Source organism: Balaenoptera borealis, assembly GCF_965194805.1.
Source record: "Balaenoptera borealis genome assembly, chromosome: 1".
Taxonomy (NCBI): Eukaryota; Metazoa; Chordata; class Mammalia; order Artiodactyla; family Balaenopteridae; genus Balaenoptera; species Balaenoptera borealis.
This window is the reverse complement of record NC_138860.1, coordinates 30,647,644-30,674,428: the sequence shown is the minus strand read 5'-3', so window position 1 is coordinate 30,674,428 and position 26,785 is coordinate 30,647,644. Positions and strand designations below refer to the sequence as shown.

At 38.2% G+C, this 26,785-nt stretch overlaps 2 long non-coding RNA genes across 6 annotated transcripts in view; one reads left to right on the top strand and one right to left on the bottom strand.

Moving 5' to 3' along the window:
* Positions 1-26,785, top strand: part of LOC309605589 — a 582,281-nt gene that overhangs the window by 310,753 nt on the left and 244,743 nt on the right. The gene's annotated exons all lie outside the window — the stretch shown is intronic.
* Positions 1-26,785, bottom strand: part of LOC309605570 — a 162,691-nt gene that overhangs the window by 126,932 nt on the left and 8,974 nt on the right. For all 5 annotated transcript variants that reach the window (XR_014231415.1, XR_014231416.1, XR_014231417.1 and 2 more), the window contains exons 2-3: positions 17,759-17,847; positions 1,578-1,669 (exon numbers count right to left, since the gene is read on the bottom strand). This is a non-coding gene — a long non-coding RNA (uncharacterized lncRNA). The remainder of the gene's footprint in view (positions 1-1,577; positions 1,670-17,758; positions 17,848-26,785) is intronic.

The window sequence follows — 26,785 nt, the reverse complement described above, 5'->3', positions numbered from 1 at the left end:
CCACCTTAATTTCTGCAGCCACAACACCCCAACCCCCAACCCCAGCCTAGTAAACACTCCAGCCCCATCCATTCCATGCCAGAGCCTTGTACTAGATCTAGAATGAACACAACAGAGGAAAGGAAACCGAACTTGGGCTGCACCTAAGCAGGACCATGGATGCTTATACAGGTGATGCATCAGTCCTCTGTGAGCACATGTGCTTCCTTTGCTTCAGAACTTTCCTCCTGGGGCAGGGCAAGCACTCAAGAGGAATGGAGTCTGATCAAGCCCAACTCTCAGGGCTTACACTCCAACAACATCTACTTCAACTCCCCACCCCGACAGGGTAGTGACAGACAAAGAGCAGAGAGGAAGTCCCGCCTCACACACTACACAGGCTTTAGATACTCCAACACCAACCAAACCCCCTTGATGGGGGCGGGGCAGCATACCCTGAGGAAAGATGTAGCTGGTGTCCATATCAAAACTAGCCCTTGTACCAAAGACACTGGACAGACACAGTCTACAGACGAATGCTCCCAAAAGAAAACCCCTTCAAAACCACAGTAGACAACTGTTTCCCCTAAATTCATAGAGACAGAGAAAGTTAAGTAAAATGAAAAGGGTTCCAAACAAGATGAACTGAAACAGACCCACACCAAGACATATCATAATTAAAATGGCAAAAGTTAAAAGATAGAGAGGACTCTGAAGGCAGCAAGAGAAAAATAAAGAGTCATTTACAAGGAAACCCCTATAAACCTATCAGCTGATTTCTCTGCCAAAACTTTGTAGGCCAGAAGGGAGTAGAATGGTGTATTCAAAGTCCTGATAGGGAAAAGCCTGCAACATAGGAGACTCCACCCACTAAGATTATAATTTAGAATAGAAAGAGAGATAAAGAATTTCTCAGACAAGTAAAAACTACAGGAATTCAGCAATACTAAACCTATCCTAAAAGAAATGTTGAAGGCTCTTCTCTAAATGGAAAAGAAGCAAGAATATTTAGGAAAGGGGAAATCCCAATAGGAAAGGCAAATATATAGTAAGGATTTCATATCACTTAAATAAGTCAGTACAGAGATTTAAAAAACTTAAACATTTTAAGCAATTATAACTACAATAAACGGTAAAAGGATAAACATGAAGATGTAAAATAGGACAGAAAAATCAGAAAAGGTGGGGGGAGGGGAGAGTAAAAAAATATAGATCTCTTAGAATGTGTTTGATGTTAAATAACTATCAGTTTAAAGCAAGTAAATATAGATACGTGTCAATATACATGAACCCCCATGGTAATCACAAATCAAAAAACCTACACTAAGTTCATTAAAAAAAACCCAAAAAACTCAAGGATACTACAGAATAAAATCATCAAACCACAAAAGGAAAAATGAAAGGAAGAAATGAACAAAGAAGGCCTAGAAAAATAACTGGAAAACAAAGATTAAAATGGCAATAAGTACACACCTATCAACAATTACTTAAAATGTCAATGGACTAAATGTTTCAATCAAAAGACATAGGGTAGCTGATTGGAAAGAAAAAAAAAAAACCAAAACCAACTAATTAGTTCCCAAATCAGGTAGACTTACCCTACAAAACCAATGAACTAGTTCCCAAAATCAGGTACAGTCCAACAACAATTCACCTCTCCAGCATGGTACCCCAACCAAATTGGCTTGTCCTGTAAAGGAAAAGCCCAAATTGAGGGGGGAATATGTTCCCAGTTTGCACGCTGGAGGGACTTACCCTCCAAAATCGAGTCTGTTGACACATAGAAGTTTGTCAGTTCCTTGCTTCAACTGCCAAGTGCTAGGGTAGCTGGTGCCTCTTCAGGGAAATTTGAAGGGAAGATTCTCAGGACAAATGGTCCCAGCAGCTGCTAGGACCTTGCTCCAAAATTCCCTGACCGGGGCTGGCTAGCCATGCGCGGCAAGGCTCCTGGCTGGCTCGCCAAATTTGTTATTGAGTCCAAGCTCGCTCTGCTTGCCGCACAACAGGCCAATAAATTGGAGACAAGGTGTTGAGGCAAGGAATATGACTTTATTCAGAAAGCCAGCAGACTGAGAAGATGGCAGACTAATGTTTCCCCAAAACCATCTTATTGGGGTTTGGATGCCAGTTTCTTTTATAGAACAGAGAATGGGAGGAGATGAGGAAGTAAAGTAAAAAGGCCATAAGTTTTCCAAATGTTTTCTGGAATGGCCAGCCTCAGGGAGGGAATGTGTTAATTTCTTCTTTCTTGCAGCCATCCACAGGTGGTCAGGGTCAGGATGCTTCCCTGAACAAAGGGACTTTGGTTTAACATTCAGGCAGAGGGGCAGGGTTCCCTGAGGCAGGCCATTATGAATAGAGAGTATCCTTTTAGTGAACAAAAGCAGCAGAAAGCAAAAGTTAAAGTAAAAGAAACGATCCAACATGTAGTCAGATTTGGCTCTTCCCTGTTACAATTAGGGAAGTGAGGAAATACAGAAACAAAGGAAAAGCAGTTATGATATAGTAATGTAGAGATAAAACAGAGTCCTAGTTCCTCCTCAAGTGATATACATAACAATCTGATGCATATCTTTGAGTTGTTCTGCAGGAACTAAGGCCCCTACCCAGGTGGAGGATGGTAACTATGTGCTGAGATCCCAGACTGGTCAGGACCAGATGGTTGATGATTGAGATTCCTGGAACACCACCCTGTTACCTCACCACCAACCAATCAGAAGAAAGTCATAAACTCTGCAGCCATGACTCTAAATGTTGCCTTTAAAAACTGTTCCCTGAAAACCATCAGGGAGTTTTGAGCATGAGCCACTTGTTCTCCTTGCTAAGCCCTTCCAATAAACTTTTCTCGCTCCAAACTCCAATGTTTCAGTTTCTTTGGCCTCACTGTTTCTCAGGCACACAAATTTTGGTTCAGTAACAGTGGGGATCTGACTTCTGTAACAACAACCTAAGAATGTATGTCAGACATTGTTATCTGTTTTCCTCAAGGAAAACTAGGGTCTTATGACCCCATCCCAGTTTGACTTATTGCTAAAGTAATCATCTTCTTTGCTTGACTGCTTCTTTGTTTTCTTTTCTGCCCCTTCTTAAATGATTAACTGCTTGAGCCTGTTCTTTGGAACTCGGGGAGACCTAGGAGACTAAAGCTTTTTTCACAAACAAAAAGTGGGGCACATAGATGGGCTTGTGCCTGGGAGGCCCCACAGTGTCTTGCTTGGTTTCAATTCACTAAAGCCAATTAGATATTTAAAACTTACTCAGTTAAAATTGTGTTATTTAAGGTAATCATGAAAATTAAATAGGTCATGTAAAACTACTTAGCAAAATATTTATTATCAGTTAAAATTGTGTTATTTAAGGTAATCATGAAAATTAAATAGGTCATGTAAAACTACTTAGCAAAATATTTATTATCCATATATATTTATTATACACATACATTTATTTAATGCATACTTTGTGTATATAGATAGATGTATAAGTAAATACATAAATGTATGTATTATTAACCGAAATTTTAGAAATGGAGATTTGATTGAATAAAAAGGTGTTTGAGTTTTGTTAGGATTTCAGGAGACACAGATTCAAGAAACACAAGAGACACAGATTTAAGAAACACTTGAATTGTGTTCCGCCATACTACAAAATGGGGGAGACTTATAAAGGCAATAAAACTGCAAGGTTACATGAGCTATTATCAAGATTTATAATTGGAGCTGGCAAGAAGTAAGGGTACTTGTTAAGTAAGGATTGTTTGGGGTCTGAATTGTTGCATATTTACAAGGTAAGACCTTGAGACCGACCATTAAGTTGCAGCTGGCAGGTATTGTTTTGAATATGGCTGGTGGTGTCTTTCTTTGGGTCCAGTACAGTTCAAAGAATGTTCACGTTCTCAATGCAGGGATCTGCCTGAGACTAGATCCTCAGTGGCTGCCTGATTCCATTTTGTATGCCTGAAGTGTGATTACTCCATTATAATATTAATTTGTCATCAGTATGTATGTATGCATTAATATTTTTTTAGCTTCCTTTCACCTAGGCATCACCCCACTTTGTTCTTATCTTGCAAATGTTATATTCAAGACATTTTCTGACATTTCCCCCATACTTGTATTATTGATCTTGTTTGTGTGTCCAATGCTTAGTGAGGTGAAACAAAAAAAAACACATCAGTTTGGAGCAGAGAAAATTTATTGCAGGGCCAAGCAAGGAGAATGGATAGTTCATGCTCTTAAAAAATTTCGAATTGCCCAAACGTTTTCAGGGAGAATTTTTAATAGGCAAAATTTGGGGTGAGGGCTGCAGGGTGTATGACTTTCTTCTGATTGGTTGGTGGAGGAGAAGTGGAGGCGGGACAGGAGTGGTGCCCCTGAGGGGCAGCTGGAGGAAGGGAAGGGATCCCACGCTGGGAGGGGAAAGGGGGAGAGCGTTGGGAGGGCAGAGGATCAGAAGGGAGAATGGCCAGCATTTCCCCTGCCCACTTCGGCCTCGGGGAGCCTGCTGAGATCCCAGGCCTGATCCTCTGCCCACTGAGGACCCCTCCAGCCGCGTGGATCCTGAGGCAGTGGGAGGGAGGGAAAGGGGAGGAAATGTAAAGCCTGGACTGATGGGACTGGCACCCCTGAGGGGCGGCTGGGGGAGAGGAGGACTTCTTTCACCTGGTGGGGCCCACCACACTTAGGGGTCCAGCAACAATGGGGGAGACCCTTGGGGGAGCAGAGGAACAGAAGCAAGCATGGCCAGCACTTTCCCTTCCCCTGCCCTCAGAGGTCCCCTCCAGCAGGCAGTGCAGACCCTAAGCCCCGCCTCTAGAGCCCCACCCAGGGCCCTACCTCTACACACCACACTCTGAGACCCACTTTGAGACCCTCTCCAACCGTGCTAGGCCTAAACCCTGCCCACACACCCTCACCAAGGGCCATACCTCCAAACTCTGGAACTCCATGCTCTGAGGCCCCCCTCAGGCCATGCTGCCACTCCCCCACCTGTTGCACAGGTCCTAAGTTTAAGCCCCGCCCCCACCCTAAACCACGCCCCTACCTAAGCCCCACTCCCCACAGCCAAGGACTTTTCTGACTTTTTTTTTTCCTTCTTTTAGGGTGTGGTTTAGTTTTACCTTGTTGTTGCTGATTCATTTATATTTTTATTTTTTCTAATAAATCATTTATTTTTCCAATTTTATATTATTCTTTATACCTTCTTATTGTTCCACCCCTTTTGTCTTTTTTTTCTTTCTTTTTTCTGTTGTGGTTCTGTTTTACCTTGTTGTAGTTGTTTCAATTATATTTTTATTTTCCTTAATATATTTTGTATCTTTCTAATTTTACTTTATTTTGTATTCTTTATTATTGTACTGCTCCTTTTTTTTTCATTTGTCACATTGTGTGGCTTGCAGGATCTTGGTTCCCAGGCCAGGGCTCAGGCCTGAGCTCCTGTGGTGGGAGCACAGAGTCCAAACCGCTGGACTAATGGAGAACCTCAGACCCCAGGGAATATTAATCAGAGTAAGGCCTCCTGGAGGTCCTCATCTTGGCACCAAGACCAGGCTCTACCCAACTGCCTGCAAACTCCAGTGCTGGATGCCTCAGGCCAAACAACCAGTAGGACAGGAATACAGCCAGTCCATCAAAAAAAAAAAAAATGAGACAACAAAGAAAATATGTTACAGGTGAAGGAGCAAGGTAAAAACCTACAAGACCAAATAAATGAAGAGGAAATAGGCAAGCTACCTGAAAAAGAATTCAGAGTAATGATAGTAAAGATGATCCAAAAATCTCAGAAACAGAATGGAGAAAATACAAGAAATGTTTAACAAGTACCTAGAAGAACTAAAGAGTAAACAAACAGAGATGAATAACAAAATAACTGAAATTAAAAATTCTCCAGAAGGAGTCAATAGCAGAATAACTGAGGCAGAAGAATGGATAAGTGAGCTGGAAGATAAAACGGTGGAGATAACTGTCATGGAGCAGAATAAAGAAAAAAGAATGAAAAGAATTGAGGACAGTCTCCGAGACTTCTGGGACAACATTAAACACACTAACATGCGAAGTATAGGGGCCCCAGAAGAAGAAAAAGAGAAAGGGTATAGAGATATTTGAAGAGATTATAGTCGAAAACTTCCCTACAATGGGAAAAGAAATAGGCACCCAAGTTCAGGAAGTGCAGAGAGTCCCATACAGGATGAAATCTAGGAGAAACACACCAAGACACATATTAATCAAACCAACAAATATTAAATTCAAAGAAAAAATATTAAAAGCAGCAAGGGAAAAGCAATAAATAACATACCAGGGAATCCCCATAAGGTTATCAGCTGATTTCTCAGCAGAAACTCTGCAAGCCAGAAGGGAGTGGCAGGACATATTTAAAGTGATGAAGGAGAAAAACCTACAATCAAGATTACCCAGCAAGGATCTCATTCAGATTCGACCAAGAAATCAAAAGTTTTACAGACAAGCAAAAGCTACGAGAATTTAGCACCACCAAACCAGCTTTACAACAAATGCTAAAGGAACTTCTCTAAGTGGGAAACAAAAGAGAAGAAAAAGACCCACAGAAACAAACCCAAATCAATTACGAAAATGGTAATAGGAACATACATATTGATAAATGGATTGTAAACGGATTGAATGCTCCAACCAAAAGACACAGACTGGCTGAATGGATACAAAAACAAGACCCGTATATATGCTATGTATGAGAAATCCACTTCAGACCTAGGGACACATACAGACTGAAAGTGAGGGGATGGAAAAAGATATCCCATGCAAATGGAAATCACAAGAAAGCTGGAGTAGCAACACTGATATCACATAAAATAGACTTTAAAATAAAGACTGTTACAAGAGATAAGGAAGGACACTACATAATGATTAAAGGATCAATCCAAGAAGAAAACATAAAAATTATAAATATTTATGCATCCAACATAGGAGCACCTCAACACATAAGGCAAATGCTAACCGCCATAACAGGGGAAATGGACAGTAACACAATAATAGTAGGGGACTTTTAACACCCCATTTACACCAATAGACAGATCATCCAGACAGAAAATAAATAAGGAAACACACACTTTAAATGACACAATAGACCAGATAGACTTAATTGATATTTATAGGACATTCCACCCCAAAGCAGAATACACTTTCTTCTGAAGTGCACACAGAACATTCTCCAGAATAGATCACATCTTGGGTCACAAATCATGGAAAATTTAAGAAAACTGAAATCGTATCAACCATCTTTTCTGACCACAATGCTATGAGATTAGAAACCAATTACAGGAAAGAAACTGTAAAAAACACAAACACATGGAGGCTAAACAGTGCGCTGCTAAATAACCAAGAGATCACTGAAGAAATCAAAGACGAAATTAAAAAATACCTAGAAACAAATGACAACGAAAACACAATGATCCAAAACCTATGGGACAGAGAAAAAGCAGTTCTAAGCGGGAAGCTTATACCAATTCAAGCTCACCTCAAGAAACAAGAAAAATCTCAAATAAACAATCTAACCTTACACCTAAAGCAACTAGAAAAAGAAGAACAAAGAAAACCCAAAGTTAGTAGAAGGAAAGTAATCATAAAGATCAGTGCAGAAATAAATGAAATATAAATGAAGAAAACAATAGCAAAGATCAATAAAACTAAAAGTTGGTTCTTTGAGAAGATAAACAAAATTGATAAACCTTTAGCCAGACTCATCAAGAAAAAAAGGGAGAGGATGCCAATCAATAAAATTAGAAATGAAAAATGAGAGATTACAATGAACACCACAGAAATACAAAGGATCATAAGAGACTACTACAAGCAACTATACGCCAATAAAATGGACAACCTCGAAGAAATGGACACATTCTTGGAAAGGTACAAGTTTCCAAGACTGAACCAGGAAGAATTAGATAATATAAACAGACCAATCACAGGTAATGAAATTGAAACTGTAATGAAAAATCTTCCAACAAACAAAAGTCCAGGACCAGATGGCTTCACAGGCCAATTCTATAAAACATTTAGAGAAGAGTTAATACATATCCTTCTCAAACACTTCCAAAAAATTGCAGAGGGAGGAACACTCCCAAACTCATTCTACGAGGCCACCATCACCCTGATACCAAAACCAGACAAAGATATCACAAAAAAAGAAAAACACAGACCAATATCACTGACGAACATAGACGCAAAAATCCTCAACAAAATACTAGCAAACTGAATCCAACAACACATTAAAAAGATCATACACCATAATCAAGTGGGATTTATCCCAGGAATGCAAGGATTCTTCAATATATGCAAATCAATCAACACGATATACCAGAATAACAAATTAAAGAATAAAAACCATATGATCATCTCAATAGATGCAGACAAAGCTTTTGACAAAATTCAACACCTATTTATGATAAATACTCTCCAGAAAGTGGGCATAGAGGGACTCTATCTCAACATAATAAAGGCCATAAATGACAAACCCACAGCAAACATAATTCCCAATGGTGAAAACTGAAAGCATTTCCTCTAAGATCAGGAACAAGACAAGGATGTCCACTCTCCCCACTATTATTCAACATAGTATTGGAAGTCCTAGCCACAGCAATCAGAGAAGAAAAAGAAATAAAAGGAATACAAATTGGAAAAGAAGTAAAACTGTCACTGTTTGCAGATGACATAATACTATACATAGAAAATCCTAAAGATGCCACCAAAGAACTCCTAGAACTAATCAATGAATTTGGTAAGGTTGCAGGATATAAAAATAATGTACAGAAATCTCTTGCATTCCTATATACTAACAACGAAAGATCAGAAAGAGAAATTAAGGAAGCAATCCCATTTACCATCACAATTAAAAGAATAAAATACCTAGGAATAAACCTACCTAAGGAGGCAAAAGACTTATACTCAGAAAACTATAAAACACTGATGAAAGAAACCAAAGATGACACAAACAGATGGAGAGATATACCATGCTCCTGGATTGGAAGAATCAATACTATGAAAATTACTATACTACCCAAAGCTATCTACAGATTCAGTGCAATAACTATCAAATCACCAATGACATTTTTCACAGAATTAGAACAAAAAATTACACAATTTGTATGGAAACAGAAGGGATCCTGAATAGCCAAATCTTAAGAAAGAAAAATGGAGGTGGAGGAATCAGGCTCCCTGACTTCAGACTCTACTACAAAGCCACAGTAATCAAGGCAGTATGGTACTGGCACAAAAACAAAAATACAGATCAATGGTACAGGATAGAAAGCCCAGAGATAAACCCACGCACCTATGGTCACCTAATCTATGACAAAGGAGGCAAGAATACACAATGGAGACGAGACAGCCTCTTTGATAAATGGTGCTGGGAAAACTGGACAACTACATGTAAAAGAATAAAATTAGAACACTTCCTAACACCATACACAAAAATAAACTCAAAATGGATTAAAGACTTAAATGTAAGATTGGACACTATAAAACTCTTAGAGGGAAGCATAGGAAAAACACTCTTTGACATAAATCACAGCAAGATCTTTTATGATGCACCTCTTAGAGTAATAAAACTAAAAACAAAAATAAGCGAATGGGACCTAATGAAACTTAAAAGCGTTTGCATAGGAAAGGACACCATAAACAAGATGAAAAGACAACCCACAGAATGGGAGAAAATATTTGCAAAGAAAGCAACAGACAAAGGATTAATCTACAAAATATACAAACAGCTCATGCAGCTCAATACCAAAATAATAAACAACCCAATCAAAAAATGGGCGGAAGACCTAAATAGACATTTTAGCAAAGACGTACAGATGGCCAAGTGGCACATGAAAAGATGCTCAACATCGCTAATTATTAGAGAAATGCAAATCAAAACTACAATGATGTATCACCTCACATCGGTCAGAATGGCCATCATCAGAAAATCTACAAACAATAAATGCTGGAGAGGGTGCGGAGAAAAGGGAATCCTCTTGCACTGTTGGTGGGAATGTAAATTGATACAGCCACTGTGGAGAACAGTATGGAGGTTCCTTAAAAAACTAACAATAGAACTACCATATGACCCACTACTGGACATATACCCTGAGAAAATCATAATTCAAAAAGTCACATGTACCCCCATGTTCAGTGCAGGACTATTTACAATAGCCAGGACATGGAAACAACCTAAATGTCCATCAACAGATGAATGGATAAAGAAGATGTGGTGTATATATATATAATGGAAGATTATTTAGCCATAAAAAGAAATGAAATTGGGTCATTTGTAGAGATGTGGATGGACCTAGAATCTGTCATACCGAGTGAAGTATGTCAGAAAGAGAAAAACAATTATTGTATATTAACACATATATGTGGAATCTAGAAAAATGGTACAGATGAACTTATTTGCAGGGCAGGAACAGAAAGGCAGATGTAGAGAACGGACATGTTGACACGGGGGGGAAGGGGAAGGTGGGATGAATTGGGAGATTAGGTTTGACATAAATACACTACCATGGCTAAAATAGATAGCTAGTGGGAACCTGCTGTATAGCAAAGGGAGCTCAGGCCGGTGCTCTGTGATGGCCTAGTTGGGTGGGATGGGAGGGGGAGGTCCAAGAGGGAGGGGATGTGTGTATGCATATGGCTGATTCACTTCGCTGTGTGGCAGAGTCTAACACAACATTGTAAAGCAATTACACTCCTATATATATATATATATATATATAATGCAATGAATTTCTGCCAGAACCATCCAAATGTCCATCAATAAGGGGGGATTGGTTAATTAAATTATAGTACATCCATACACTGTAATTTTAAGTCATTAAACGAGTGAGTTACATTTACATGCACCAACATCAAAGGTCAAGATGGATTGTTAAAATGAAAGGGGCAAGTCTGAACATAAAAGCTGTTCACATAACTAAATATATAAGCCCGTTTATGTAACTAAAACTCCATAAGCAGTATCTGCCTGCATTTTCTTCTATCTAGTTGGTGATCTCTGTCTATATAAAAAGAGATCTGGAGAATTTATTGGACTGCCTAGAAGAAATGCTTAAATGCATGTAAAATTTACTTAGCACACAAACAGATTTAGTATCCAATTTTTAAAAGTGTAAAAATAAATTTGGAAGCAAAACATGAATTGAATCCAAAATAATTGTTTGGTAGGGAAGAAGTGGGCCATCTGCCAATGCAGCAATGCCAACCTAAAGTAAGACAGCTACGCTAGGAAGTGCCTCTACCGAGCAAAGCAAATCAGTCCATAAGAAGGTGACTTATCTCTCGAGAGATGATATGATCAATGATCCCCATCCTGATAATAGCAGAAGGGGTGTCATCTTTTGCTAACAGTCAGTCCCTTACTGTGTCATGTTCAGTTGAATCCAGTGGTACTCTCATACCCTTTTCCTCCCCCTTCTTTTTATTGACTCAGTGAGAATTCTTTCATCTCTGGCTTAGGAAAAATAAGAAGCAGGTCAGTTGGAGGATCACTATCCACCAGTTGCAAGTTTTGCTGGCAGAAAAGGGACAGAGGTCCTCTCTTTTCATTAGCTGCTGCTGCAGCAGACTCAAAGAACTTGCCACATAATTTGACCATGTCAGTTGCAATTTTAAGAAGAATTTACCTTAAAATTCAATGTAGGTGGCCTAATATAAAAGACTGAACAAATGTTATGTTCATCATGTTCCTGTTCATTATATATATTTAGCTATTAACTAGATTTTCTAATTTTCATAATGACTGCCAAGAGGCTCTTTTTTTTTTTTTTCTGGTAAAATCTCTATCTCTCTCACTTTCTCTGTCATCTTCCCTCATTATTTTAAAATATGCCTCCACTTTATTCTGTAACCCAGATATTTATTATAAGTTATACAACTTTACTTTTTTAGTATATTCTTATTTTGCTTCTTAAAAATGAAGACAAAAAGTTTTGAATGGTGTTACTCTCACATAATATGTCTGTATACTTGAAACACCCTAAGAGAATTGACTCAAAAGCCATTATAAACAAGAAGAAAATTCAGTAAGTTGTCTAGGTACAAAATAAATGCAAAAAATCAATAGCTTTCCAATATACAAACTACAATTAAGTAATAGATATAATGGAAGAAAAAATATATACAACAGCAATTACAATATTAATTGCTTAGGAATACATGTAACAACAAACATTCAAGATCTGTATTAAACAACTTAAGCCCTCTATTAAAATTTTTAATTAAAAAAATTAAATCAAGGGATATAAATAAAACACTTAAATAGAATAGCATTTGTTTTGGGCTGAGAAGTCAAAGTATTATAATGATGAAAATCCCCCCTAAGCTAATATATAAACTTTGATGAATAAAAATAACAAATGTTTTAAAGCAAACTTCTAATGTTTACAGGGAGAAAATAAAGATCTTTATATGTTTCAGGGACTAGCCCTTCCAGATATATTTCTTAGCTTTACAGCGGTATAACTGATATATTAAAAATTCCACACAATTAATGTATATATCTTGATGTATACAACTGTGATACCATCACCACAACCAAGGTACTAAACATATCCATCACCTTCAAAATTTTCTTTTTGTTCTTTTGTAGGATTTTGGCTTGTTGAGTTCTTTTTGGGGGGTAAGAACACTTAACATGAGATCTATCTCAACATATTTTAAAGTGCATAATACCATATTGTTTTTTCAGACATAAGGCTATTACACACTTAATAGACTATTGTGTAAACATAACTTTTGAATGCACTGGGAAACCAAAAAATTCATGTGACTTGCTTTATTGTGATATCAATTTTACTGAGGTCATCTGAAACAAACCTGCATTATCTCTGAGGTACACCAGTATTTGTGTCTTCTTTAATTTTTTATCAGTGTTTTATAGTTTTCAGTATACAAATCTTTCACCTCCTTTGTTTAAGTTTATTCCTAAATATTTTGTTATTTTTGATGCTATTTTAAATGAAATTGTCCTCTTAATTTCCTTTCAAACAATTTGTTCTTAGTGTATTAAATGCAACTGATTTTTTTTAAATTAATTAATTAATTAATTTTTGGCTGCATTAGGTCTTCATTGCTGCATGTGGGCTTTTCTCTAGTTGTGGTGAGCGGGGGCTACTCTTTGTTGTGATGCATGGGCTTCTTATTGCGGTGGCTTCTCTTGTTGTGGAGCATGGGCTCTAGGTGTGCAGGCTTCAATAGTTGTGGTGCGTGGGCTCAGTGGTTGTGGCCCGTGGGCTCAGTAGTGGTGGTTCGTGGGCTCTAGAGTGCAGGCTCAGTAGTTGTGGCGCATGGGCCTAGTTGCTCAGCGGCATGTGGGATCTTCCCGGACCAGGGCTTGAACCTGTGTCTCCTACACTGGCAGGCAAATTCTTAACCACTGCGACACCAGGGAAGCCCCAATGCAACTGATTTTTGTATGTTGATTTTATATTCTATAACCTTGTTGAATTTATTTTATTAGTTCTAAAAGGTTTTTTTGTGTGTGGAGTCTTTGGGTTATCTATGTATAAGATGATGTCATCTGCAAATAGAGACAATTTTACTTCTTTCATTCGGATTTGGATGTCTTTTATTCTTCTTGACTAATTGCTTTGACTAGGACTTCCAGTATTATGTTGAATAGAAGCGGTGACAGTGGGCATCCTTAATTTTAAAACATGTTATAAGGCAATAGTAATCAAAATAGACTGCTACATGCACATAAAGAGATATAAATATCAATCAGTAGAAGAGTCTAGAAACAGGTATATAATATATCTGGGGGAATAGTTTTAAGAAACAGACTTCAAATCAATGGGGAAAGATGAATTGTCAATAAATAGGTCAGAAACTATTGGGGAGCCATCTGGGAGAAAATATTCTAGGTATCAACCTCATTTCCTACATCAAAATGAATTTTAACTGGGTTGAAGATTTAAGAGTTAAGAAGTATAATAAAAGTACTGGAAAAAAATACAGAAGAATTTAAAAATAGTCTGACTGGAGAAGACATTTTAAAGCCCAAAAGCCATATGGAGAAGATTGATAGTTTTACTACTTAAAATTTTTAAATTTCTGCTAATAAACTCAGGATAATAATTATCAACACATAAAACAAGGGGCTAATTTCCGTATTACATAAGGATCTACAAATCATTTTAAAAAGGTCTTACAACCAACATAGGAAAATGGGAAAATGGGCAAGAAAACCCATAATCAGTTCACTGAAAATATTACAAATGGTTTTAAAATAGAAAGATTTTGAACTTTTACCCATAATAGGAGAAATGCAATAACATTTCTTTTTTCACCCAACAGATTGGAAAAGAATAAAAAATTTGATAAAAAGCAATCTTAGAGACAGTAAGGTGGGCAAGGCAATCCTGTAATGGGAATATAAATTGATACTCTCCATCTAAAGCACAATTTTGGCAGTATCTGTAGACATTAAAATATTCACATCTTTTGATTTATCAATTCCTCTTCTAGATTTCTATTTCTAAATTATATTCCTACAAAAGATTATATGTATTCAGAAAATCACTGAATTATTGTTTTTGATAGCCAACGACTGAAAACAACCTAAATGTCTTTCAATAGAAGACAGAAGACTTAGACAAATCAACTCCGGTACATTCATCCAGTGGAATACTTTCTAATGTTAAAAAGAATAAGGCATATTCCATTCTGTTCTAACTGACCCGAAATGAAGTCCAAATAATGTTATCTTAAGTAGTTATTGTTATTGTTGGTAGTGGTGGTGGTGGTGGTGTTTTAAAGCAAGGTGTGGAACAATTCATATGGCATAATACCATTTCTGCAAAAAGAAAAAAAATCCATACATATTGATGACAAGAAACTGGCAGTAACATTTATCTCTGGATGGTGAAACTGGGAAACATGGGGATGGGGACAGGAGAATAGTATGCTTTTGAAAGAAAATCCTTTTGTAGTATTTGCATTTTCTACCTTGTACATATTACTTTAGAAATTACATAAAATAAACTTTAGAAAGTAACTTGCTTACTTGTAAATATGTTCTTATTGCTGTATATACTTAGTTTTTATAGGTACTAAATCAAAAGCAAGCAGAACCATATTAACAGAAAAGTTCTGTATAATATAAATTATTTTTAAAGATTCTTAGTCAATTAAAAAATGTTTATTCTGTCTTACATGCAAATATAAATCCTTCATGCATTTATTTTAATTGATATAATAATAACTTCTTTTTGTAGCATGAGCTCTCATATTTGATATGTTCCAGCCATCTCATTCATGAAGGGCACCTAGAAGCCAAGTCCCTAACTGCCATATCCATCCTTGTAATAATAATAGTACCTTATGTTTTATAGTGTTTTGTACATGGGTTATTGTTACTGAACCAAAACTTGGGTCAGCTCGCCCATGCACAGTAAAGCCAATCTAGTGACATTGGGTTGTGGTGAAGGGAAGTGCCGCATTTATTATAAGGTGCCATACAAGGAGTCCAGGAGAGCTGGTGCTCAAAAAGTCCAAACTCCATGATGGGTTTCAGCAAAGCATTTTTAAAGGCAAGGTGCGGGAGGGGAGTCCCAGGGTATGGGCTCATTCTCTGATTGGTTGATGGTGAGGTAACAGGGCAGTGTCACAGGGGTTAACATTATCAAGCCTAAGGCTCTAATAGGCCTGGGTGATCAAGTAGCTAAACTATTCCATTTGGTGGAGGTTTTAGCATCTGTAAAACAACTCAGGAAATGTGCATCACATACTGTTATCTAGGTACTTCAGAGAGGAGCTAAAGCAGAGGATATGGGAGAGGGGTCTGTCCCAGGAAGGCCCCATAGGGTCCTGCTCAGTTAAATTATCATTTGATCTTGATTGTTGGTTCCAGGTCCAAATGCAAGCAGTTATCTATATGTAAAGAACAGTTTTTAGCTGCCCTTTTGTGTTTTCATAGGTTAGAACTGCAGTCTTGCTAGTTGACCCTCCCTCACCACGCTTTCCTTCCTTCCTTCCCTTCCTTCCTTCCTTCCTTTAGCTCTTTCTCTTCTTCCTTCCTACCCTTTGTGGATTTGTCTGTTTTTGTGTGATAAACATAATTTTAAGAATGCTAATGGGACTCAGAGAGGAGGTACATTTCAATGACTGCTTCAGGGCCAGCATGGTCCTTCAGCATGGTCCTTTCTTACAGATCATCTCATTTTAATTAAAACCGGTGTGTGTGTGTGTGTGTGTGTGTGTGTGTGTGTGTGTGTGTGTGCGTGAACTGTTTTCTACTCAGTCATCTGTGTAGGAGCCCTACACAATATGTGAGGCAGGTTAGCCCCATCTCCTGGCCTTTCAGAGAAAAGGGAGAAAAAGTCATTGAAGTTGCTTCTACCCCACCTCATACTTACTAACGCTTAATGTAGATTTTGAGTAGAAGCTAGACCATTTATATTTTTATTTTAAAACCAAAACTTGGGGCTTCCCTGGTGGTGCAGTGGTTGAGAATCTGCCTGCCAATGCAAGGGACACGGGTTTGAGCCCTGGTCTGGAAAGATCCCACATGCCGCGGAGCAACTGGGCCCGTGAGCCACAACTACTGAGCCTGCACGTCTGGAGCCTGTGCTCCGCAAGAGAGGCCGTGATAATGAGAGGCCCGCACACCGCAATGAGGAGTGGCCCCCACTTGCCGCAACTAGAGAAAGCCCTCGCACAGAAACGAAGACCCAACACAGCCATAAATAAATAAATTTAAAAACAAAACTTTCTTCTGTCAATTAAAAAAAAATTAAACTATTTGTATTTTTTGCTTTCATTTTTTCAGTAAAAAACAACTTTGAATCCTTTTATTTTTTTAAATTTATTTATTTTTAAATTTATTTATTTTATTTTTGGCTGTGTTGGGTCTTCGTTGTTGCGTGCCGGCTTTCTCTAGTTGCGGCGAGTGGGGGCTACTCTTCTTTGTGGTGCACGGGCTTCTCATTGTGGTGGCTTCTCTCATTGCAGAGCACGGGCTTTAGGCATGTGGGCTTCAGTAGTTGTGGCTCCTGGGCTCTAGAGCACAGGTTCAGTCGTTGTGGTACACGGGCTTAGCTGCTCCGTGGCATGTGGGATCTTCCCGGAACAGGGCTCAATCCCGTGTCCCCTGCATTGGCAGGCGGATTCTTAACCATTGCTCCACCAGAGAAGCCCTGAATCCTTTTATTATAATTTGTTGTCTTTAAAAATAGTCCTTTCATTTTGTCCAGACTCTTCTTTTCTATATAATTTGCAGTCATTTAATTTAAATGAAATTACTTATTTTCTGCCAGTTTCCTTGCTTTCAGAGAGGAAAGAATATGAATTTTAGGAAGGGACATCAATTTCTTTCAAGTAAGTGTTGGCCTCTAGTGGATCAAAAGTGACAACACACTTTGAGAATAACTGTCTGACATTCTACAGAGAACTATTTTAGGAAAGCAACAAAGCAAATAGATTGAAAGTACAGAAGAAAACAAAGAAAAAAAACTATTTTGCCAAATATCATAAATAAATGCACTGGATGAAACATATAAAAATATTAGCATTAACTACCTAATAAATTTAAAGCTTAGAAATGTATAAAACATCATAAACAAAATTAAAAGTAAAATAAACTGGAGAAAACTTCAAACATGGCCTACAAATAGAGCAAAATGTACAAGAGGTTTGGAAATCTATCAGAAAAAAACAGGAAACACATAGAAAAATGGGTGAAGGCTATCAATATACACAAGCGAAAACCTAAAAAGCAATGTTCAAATTCATTAGCAATCAGAGAAATGCAAATTAAAACAATAATTTATCACTCTTACTTGTTAGAGTGGACCGTAAGTGTAGAAAGAATGTAGGTATTTCAGAACTCTCATGCACTGCTGGTGGGAATTCATACTGGAAATACCATCTGAAAAGCAATTGGCAGGTTAGTCAAATTTGCTATGACCTAGCAATTCTACTCCTGTGTGTGTGTGTTGTGTATGTGTGTGTGTGTCTATATCTCTCTATATATTCCCCCCAAATTCTCACAAGCTTGAAAGCAGTAATAGTATGCAGAGGTATGTTTATTGTGGCATTGTTTACAGTGGCACAGTGGAGATGAAATCTGGGAGACATTAGAGTGACCCTCATTGGAGAAGTACCTGGGGAAAATATGGTGAAAGCACCCACCATGGAATAGTTTGCAGCAATAAGAAATAAAGTACAAGATATACACAGAGCAATACAGATGGATTTTAAAAATTGTACTAAGTAAAACTAAGCAACAGAATTAAATGTAATATGTAATACCATTTGATTTATGAAAATACATGCTTACAATAGTACACATTTTATAACAACTTACATAAATGAAAGGATATTCATTGAATATACTAGGAAACTTGCCTATGTGTTTCCTAGTAGGAGGGAGGGGGAGTAAAATGGGAATCAGGAGTCAAGATAAAAGGGAGTAAGGCTGCTAATGTACATGAAAAGAGAAGTACCATTAGCTCAACTCTTTTCAGCTAAGGTCCAATATCAAAAAAGAAAACTTTAACAACCTTATAGAAAAAATAGGCAAAGGACATAAAAAGTGAACATACAAAATAAACGCAAATAAGGAAAAAACACATGAGAAACAATGTTCAACTTCTTAGTACCCAAAGAAATAAAATGTAAAAGAAAAGTGTGATAACATCTTTCATCTGTCATATAGTCAAAAAAATTTTAATGAAAATATTCTATGTTATTGGGGGAATATTGAAAGAGGTATTCATAAAGAGCTGGTAGTTTAAATTGCTAATGTTTTCCTGAAGGGCAACCTAGCAGTATATATGAAGAACATTAAAGATAAAGATAATCAAACCCTTTAATTCTGCAATTCCTCTTCAAGGAATTTATCTTAAGTAGATCACTGGATAAGAGAATAAAGTTATAAATATGTCCACTACTTACAATAAAAGATAACATCTAAGCATCCAGCAATAGATAAAGAGGTAAATCATTGATACATTCATAATGAAGGAATATATAATATGATGTGTTCAAAGAATTTTTACTGTACAGGAACATGTTCATGAAATAATGATATCTGAGAAACATATAAAATTATAGAATACACTTATATACAGTGCCAGAAAATACATCAAATGTTAACAGCAGTTATCTCTAAATAGTAGTACTACAGTATTACTGAGGATTTTTGTTTTCTTTGCTACATATTTCTGTATTTTCCTAAGGTTACTACAAAAATATATATTTCCAATATAGTTAGAAAATATGCATTGATTTAGGAAGCATGAGGGCATCTTGACTTGCAATGAACAGGTAATCTGAGGAAGGACATGCCATCTGGTCTAAGAAATACCACCTAAGGATGATAGAGAAATTGCCAGGAGCAATCTTATGCTTGCTGATCTTAAGGAGCCAGACCTTTCCAAAGAAACAGTGAAAGAAAAGGTGGGCTTGTGGTCCACCAGGATTCTGACTGCTACATTCAGATCCTTAGAGGAGCTCTGACGTGCAGAGCAAGACAGAAGCAATAGATGATCTGTGTTCCATGCACGTTCAATATCAAAAGGTCACTCAATCTAAGAATTTTTGATGAATAGAGCAAGTGCCCTTTTCAAACATAAGGTGCTTTTACGTCACTAGTTTCCACCGAAAAGGGATCTCTAGGTAGTTCTGATAATTTCTAGGAAGCTATATAGCAGCGTTTCACCAGTATCAGTTACAGATAAACCTGTAAATCCAAAATGTCAGAAAAGTAATTATATCACTTGAAGAGCTACTGAAGATAGCTTTATAAAGATAAAATGGCTTGAGATTAGGGTAATTATATCTGACTTATACAAACCCAGGTAAGCTTTTGCCAAAAATATTTACAAATTTTACACTGCCTTCCAAGAATGTTGATGCAGAAAACCTAAGTCCATGCCTAATGGAGACAGACTCACAATGGAATATGGTAGGTTCACCATGACTGAGACACTTACTGAGACAAGCCTCAGTAGCTGATGATCTTGTCTCCAGTGAGCAGAAATGCGTCAGCCTAGAGACCAGCTGGAGGTGGTTTGTGTAGAAAAGGAATCCAACTCCTAAATAACTCTGAGAGTCAATGAACTCAAATTTTAATTTTGGAAAGGTAATTGAGACTATCAGCCGTGGTAATGGGCAAGGGTCCTATCAGTGACACTGAATATCATGAAAGTACAACTGGGTAGTGAGCACCTCCGAGATGGAAAAGAGTGATTCCAGAAAGTAGGGGAGGGAAGAGCAAGGATGCTTGGAGGGCAGTGATGTGGAAACAAGCTAGCTACTTTACCATTGTAAAATGTGATCATCACAAATCAGTAGACTAGAAATGAAAATATATATCATCTTATTACAGACTGAGACCCAAACTTTTACAAAAGTCTGTATGTTTTCTAAAGTCATCACATTTTATTTCTGAAAACTAATCAAGCAGAGCAGTAGTGAACTATAATTATGACCTGGTAACATTTTTTTGAAAACTAAATGCAACAGATTTTGGAAAACAAGTTTCTATTAATATGAGGAGATGATTCATAATGAAATAGCTGAAAAGAACAGAAGGAAGTTATTCAAAATTCAGAGGAAAAGACAGTGCAAACTTCAGAGCTATAAGTCCCCTTGATATCAGATGGAAATGAGCAAGATGGAACTCCTGGATACAATGACCAACTCTGATAATGCACATGGAGCTAAAGACTCAGAGCCTGTAAAACAACACCAAGCCCTAATGACATTTAGCTTTTTCAAGTGATACCCACATCACTCTTTCAATCACTCATTCTATAAATATTTCATACTTTCCATGTACCAGGATCTTTGCAATATTTAATATCTTTGCTTCCTGGTGCTCTGATGTAATTTGTCACAAGTGCAAGAAAGGTTTTTTAAAAGAGTGTGAAAAGAATCTTTCTCAGCTTCTATCCCATATTGGATCCCTCCTTTCTGCCAAGGCAGATTTAATTATTTCATAGTACAATGTTCCTATTTCTGTTGTGGTTCACTTTTATTTCAGGGCAAGCTGGTCTCTTGGGTATCTTAGGCTCAAGGACAGTATTCATCCCTGTATTTGTAGGCCTTAGGAGAATGTCATATACTCTGTAAGCACTTTATAACTATTTGGTGACATTCAGCACTGCCAGTAGGTCTATGATTCTCTGGACCTCAGTTTCCTGATTAGTGAAATGGGTAGGGTGATTAAGGACATGTAATGTGACAGTGCTTGGCACAGGCAGGTACTTGTGGTAATGCAGGCCTTCTAGAGCATTCAGCCCCCCTCTTGGTACCAACACTTATTTTTTATTGGAGGAGGTCATCAAAAGAATGTGACTGCTGGTTGACCTGAGAGCTGGACCCTGGCAATCTAAGGCTCCTTACCCCCACCCGTCCCTGGAATGCATGTTCAGCCTACTACTGTCATACTAACTGCTGTTTCAAGGACACAGCCTGGAGACAGTCATGTGCTGCTGAGATCATCTGGACTGCATACATTACTGAACCCTGTTAAGGCCTCTCAGTAGACTAATATTCTGGCAGGCAGGAGTGGAGGCCACCCAAGACAAGCCTGTTATTAAACCTGCCTCCTACCAATCTGGAGTGGTCTGCCTCTTTGGTCTTTTCTTGCCCTCCATGTATGGGGGTCAGTTTTGAATTTCACCTGGGGAACTCCCGAGGTTGTGAACAAAGACCTTTGGGAAATCACACCTTTACTACTCTTGGGTCATGAGATTTCAATGGTGCTGAGTCTACCTGCCCCTTTCTCCCCAACTCTGATTTTTAAGCTTGAGTATAACCAAAGCCAGATCAATTAGAGCCAATGAGCATTTGTTCTGGGTCATCTGCTGAGACAATTGGGAAAAGGCTCTCTTGTTCCATGGGGGTTGCTAAGTGACTTAGATATCAAGCTCTGAGCTGCCAAGACTGCCCACATGCAGAGCCTGCCCATAAACACTCTAAGATTTCCTAAAATGCTATTAATTATGACAGACCATTTTTTTATGTTCCACTAAGAATGAAGAAATGTAAAAAGAAAATGTAAGTTGCATGCTGACTTCAGAGATGTGAAAATGAGAGGAAAAATGTGCACTTTAGAATTGATGAAATATAGTAAAAGAAGCACAGAGGAAAAAGAGATGAAGAGATATACAAAATCTTAATGATATCATTATATTCCTTAGATCCACCCATATCTAAATCCTTAAGCTACTCCTGAACTATTGAGGTACAAGAAGGTGCTTATTTTGATAAGGCTGCTGTAACAAAGTACCACAAATCAAGTGGCTTAAACAATAAAAAAATTATTGTTTCACAGTTCTGGAGGATAGAAATCCAAAATCAAGGTGTCAGCACATTGGTTCCTTCTGAGGACTATGAGAGAAGAACCTGTTCCTGATCTCTTTGCTTGCCTTGTAGATGGCCATTTCCTCCCTGTGTCTCTTCACATTGTTTTCCCTCTGTGCATGTGTCCAAATTCCCCTTTTCATAAGGACAACAGTCACATTAGATTGGGGCACACCCTAATGATCTCATTAAATACTTCTATAATAATCTAATCTCCAAATAAGGTCACATTCTGAAGTACTGGGAGTTAGAGCTTCAACATATCATTTTGGGGGGGGGTTGGGGGGAGACCAAATTCAACCCATTACAGAGGGGATAACTTCATTATAAGAGCTAATGTGAGTTGAGTTTCTATCATTTACAACCAAAAGATTTCTGCTCAGTAAATTTCAATTTCCTTCCCTTAGGTAACCAAATATTCTAAGTCCCAGTACGTTTCCAGAAATGGGTAATAATATGCATAGGCACAATTTTTATTTAACCAATTCAGTTATTTCTGAATAATTATTTATTCACTTATTTTTATTTTTATTTTTTTGGCTGCGCCACGTGGCACGTGGGATCTTAGTTCCCTGATCAAGGATTGAACCTGTGCCCCCTGCAGTGGAAATGTGGAGTCTTAACCACTGGACTGCCAGGGAAGTCCATTTCTGAATAATTCTTGACGGAAACCAGAGGTTCAGGATGAGGTAGGGCAGGAGGAGACCTGGGCTCTAATTCTGATTCTTCTATTATGAATGGGATTGGCCAAATCAACTAAGAAAAGAATAGCAATTTCATTTTAAAGGGAAGTAGCATGAAGTTGTGAAAAGGGCATCAAAGGATAAAATACCTTTTTAGATAAAAGATTCTGACTCTACCACTTATTCAATCAGGTGAGCTCCTGAACAGAGCTGGAGGCCTCCTTCCTCACTTATAAAAAAGAGCAAACTGTAATTGAGTAGGACCCTATGGGGCCTTCCCAGGGCTGACCTTCCCATGTATCCTCTGCTTTAGCTCCTCTCTGAAGTACCTAGACAATATTATCTGATGCACGTTTGCTGAGTTGTTTTACAGATGTGAAAACCCCCTACCAAATGGAAGAGGAAGAGGTTTGCTACTTGATTGCAATGAGCACATAGCCCCCAGGCCTCCTAGAGCCTAAGGATTGATAATGTTAACCCCTGTGACACCATCCTGTTACCTCACCATCAACCAATCAGAGAATTGTACACAAGCTAATCACAAACCCTGCGACTCCTCTCCCTCACCTGGCCTTTAAAAATGTTTTGCTGGGCTTCCCTGGTGGCGCAGTGGTTGAGAATCTGCCTGCCAATGCAGGGGACATAGGTTCAAGCCCTGGTTTGGGAAGATCCCACATGCCGCGGAGCAACTAGGCCCGTGCGCCACAACTACTGAGCCTGCGCGTCTGGAGCGTGTGCTCCGCAACAAGAGAGGCCACGATAGTGAGAGGCCCGCGCACCGCGATGAAGAGTGGCTCCCACTTGCCGCAACCAGAGAAAGCCCTCGCACAGAAACAAAGACCCAACAGAGCCAAAAATAAATAAATAAAATTTAAAATGTTTTGCTGAAATCCTTCAAAGAGTTTGGGGTTTGGAGGGGCATTAGCCCCCCAACCCCATTCTACTCACATGGTCCTGAAATAAATCTTTCTCTGCTCAAAACTCCAACATTTTGGTATTGTTTGGCCTCAGTGTGTGTCAGGCTCATGAACTTGCATTCAGTAACGAAACCTGGACTGTTGCACCGGGTAACTGTGTTCTTGTTGTTTTTTTTTTTTTTTGGCCGTGCCGCGCGGCATGTGGGATCTTAGTTCCCTGACCAGGGATTGAACCTGTGCCCCCTGCAGTGGACGTGCAGAGTCTTAACCGCTGGACCACCAGGGAAGTCCCACACCAGGTAACTGAAGACCTAATGAGGGAAACTCCCTGGCTGTCCAGTGGTTAGGACTCCACGCTTCCACTGCAGGGAGCAAGGATTCAATCCCTGAACAGGGAACTAAGATCCCAAAAGCTGCACGGTGCAGCCAAAAAAAAAAAAAAAGACCAAATGAAAAACGTGTGATACCTCTTGGCAAACTATAGATCACTATATACAATTAAGTATTGCAGGCTTTTTTTCACTTAACCAATATTAAGACACTGTATTTGCTTTACATTACCTCATTTAATCTTCACAATTCTACGAACCAGTTTGGTTAGATGCATTATTTGTCCCAGTTTTCAGTGTTGAAAACTGAAAAATAAAGAAACTAAGAAATTTTTCCAAAGTCAGCTAACGAACAGCTAATACTGTGTAGTCCAGGTTTTAATCCAAGTAATATATGTCCAGAGTTTAAACTCTTTACCAAGTAAGGTAGTATATAAGGAATAACAGAAGACATCTACACACATATAAATACGTGTATATATATATATATATATATATATATATATATATATATATATATATATATATACACACACACACACACACACAAACACACATAAAAGGACAATGGAAAAATTGGCCACAGATGTCTGGTAAAAACATTTTTTAGATTTTAAATGCTGAAATTAAAACATTTATTTATCTTTTGGTTCTGAAAATAGAACAGCTGGCTAAGTGCTCAGTAAGTAGACAAAAATTCATTACTCTTTCATTCTGAGAGCAGCTGCTTCACGTAGAATTTGACTCTCACCACACAAGGACCACTCTTTGCCTTATAATCAGTGTGACTCCTTTGTTCAAGCTGAGTCTTACCGTCTTGAATGTCACCTCATTACTGTTTTTCTCATTTCATTGATGTACTGATGTCTGTTTCACTGCTCCAGGTTATATTTTACTGAGTTTTTCAATAGAAATATCCCTTCTAGCTATCTGGTGAATAAATATCCTCCATCAGCTTACCTTGGAACTATTATTTTGATACCCTGTTACAAGTTACACCTTCCCACTAAAGTCAAAAAAGCAATAACCGTGGGAGGGAGATGCAAGAGGGAAGAGATGGGAACATATGTATATGTATAACTGATTCACTTTGTTATAAAGCAGAAACTAACACACCATTGTAAAGCAATTATACTTCAATAAAGATGTTTAAAAAAAAAAAAAGCAATAACCATTTCATGCCTATGGTATGACTGATCCCAAGCTCACCAGGAAAGTGGATGGCTTTCTCTGACCTTTTTGCTTTTTGTATTTTTTTTCCCCAAACCAAAAAGTTGAAGTGTTGAGACAAGTGAATAATCCTGGGCCATGAAAAAGTTATGGTAACACTGAGAATCATCAAGAGATTTGATTACTGCTCCAATAGCAGGAAGAGGAGCTTCCTCAGTCTGAGCCACTGGGCCCCAAGATGTATGCTTTATTAAAGATCTCATATAAGAAGGAAGAGTTAGCCTGGTTGTGATCAGAGGCCCTGTCCCACGCATTTACTTAGCACTCACCTGGGAATGTATAATAGCTCTGAGGGCCAAGGTCAGAAAAAAACATCTGTGGATCCAGAAATTTCCAGCTGGAGTTCTGTCTACAATCTTCCTGATTCCACAGCCCCATTATAGCCTGCTCCCAGCTTAAACTGTGTACTGCACCTCCTCTCCTTCATTTCCACTGTTCACTGGGTAATGCCAGTTCATGTAGCTATGTGTCATTGTGAAGAATATAGACTTTTGGAGTGAGGCAGACCTAGATTTGAATCACATTTGATTCACGTCATATAGTATTTATGATAAGCTTATTTACTTCTCTGTGCTTCAGTTTTCCCTTTGGTAAATGGGACAATAATAGTTACCTTTCAGAGCTATTCTGAGGATTAAATCAGGTACAACATGTAAAACACAGAACTTTTTAAAAAATTATTTTATTTATTTATTTATGGCTGCACTGGGTCTTCATTGCTGCACACAGGCTTTCTCTAGTTATGGTGAGCAGGGGCTACTCTTTGCTGCGGTGCGAGGGCTTCTCATTGCAGTGGCTTCTCATGTTGCGGAGCATGGGCTCTAGACATGCGGGCTTCAGTAGTTGTGGCTCAAGCGTTCAGTAGTTTTGGTGCACGGGCTTAGTTACTCCGCGGCATATGGGATCTTCCCGGACCAGGGCTCGAACCTATGTCCCCTGCATTGGCAGGCAGATTCTTAACCACTGTGCCACCAGGGAAGTCCCAAAACACAGTACATGCTAAATAAAAGTTCCTTTCCTTTCTTCTTCACAAATCATCTCAAAAATGAAACTAAAATAATTCTGAAGGGGATCAGTAAATTGATAACTTTGAAAATGTTAACCTGATATCGCTCTATTTCTCTATGGATAAATACATACAGTAGCCATTGAAAGGTAGTGATTAAAAGCACATAGTCTATAGCTAAACTACCTTGAGTTCAGATCACTTTGTAGTTCACTTGTCTCATCTGTAAAATGGGGATAATAAATTTACCAACCTCATAGTATTGTTATGAGTGTTAAACAAGCCAAGCAGGTAAAATATACAACAAACCTGAAACATACTAAGTGTT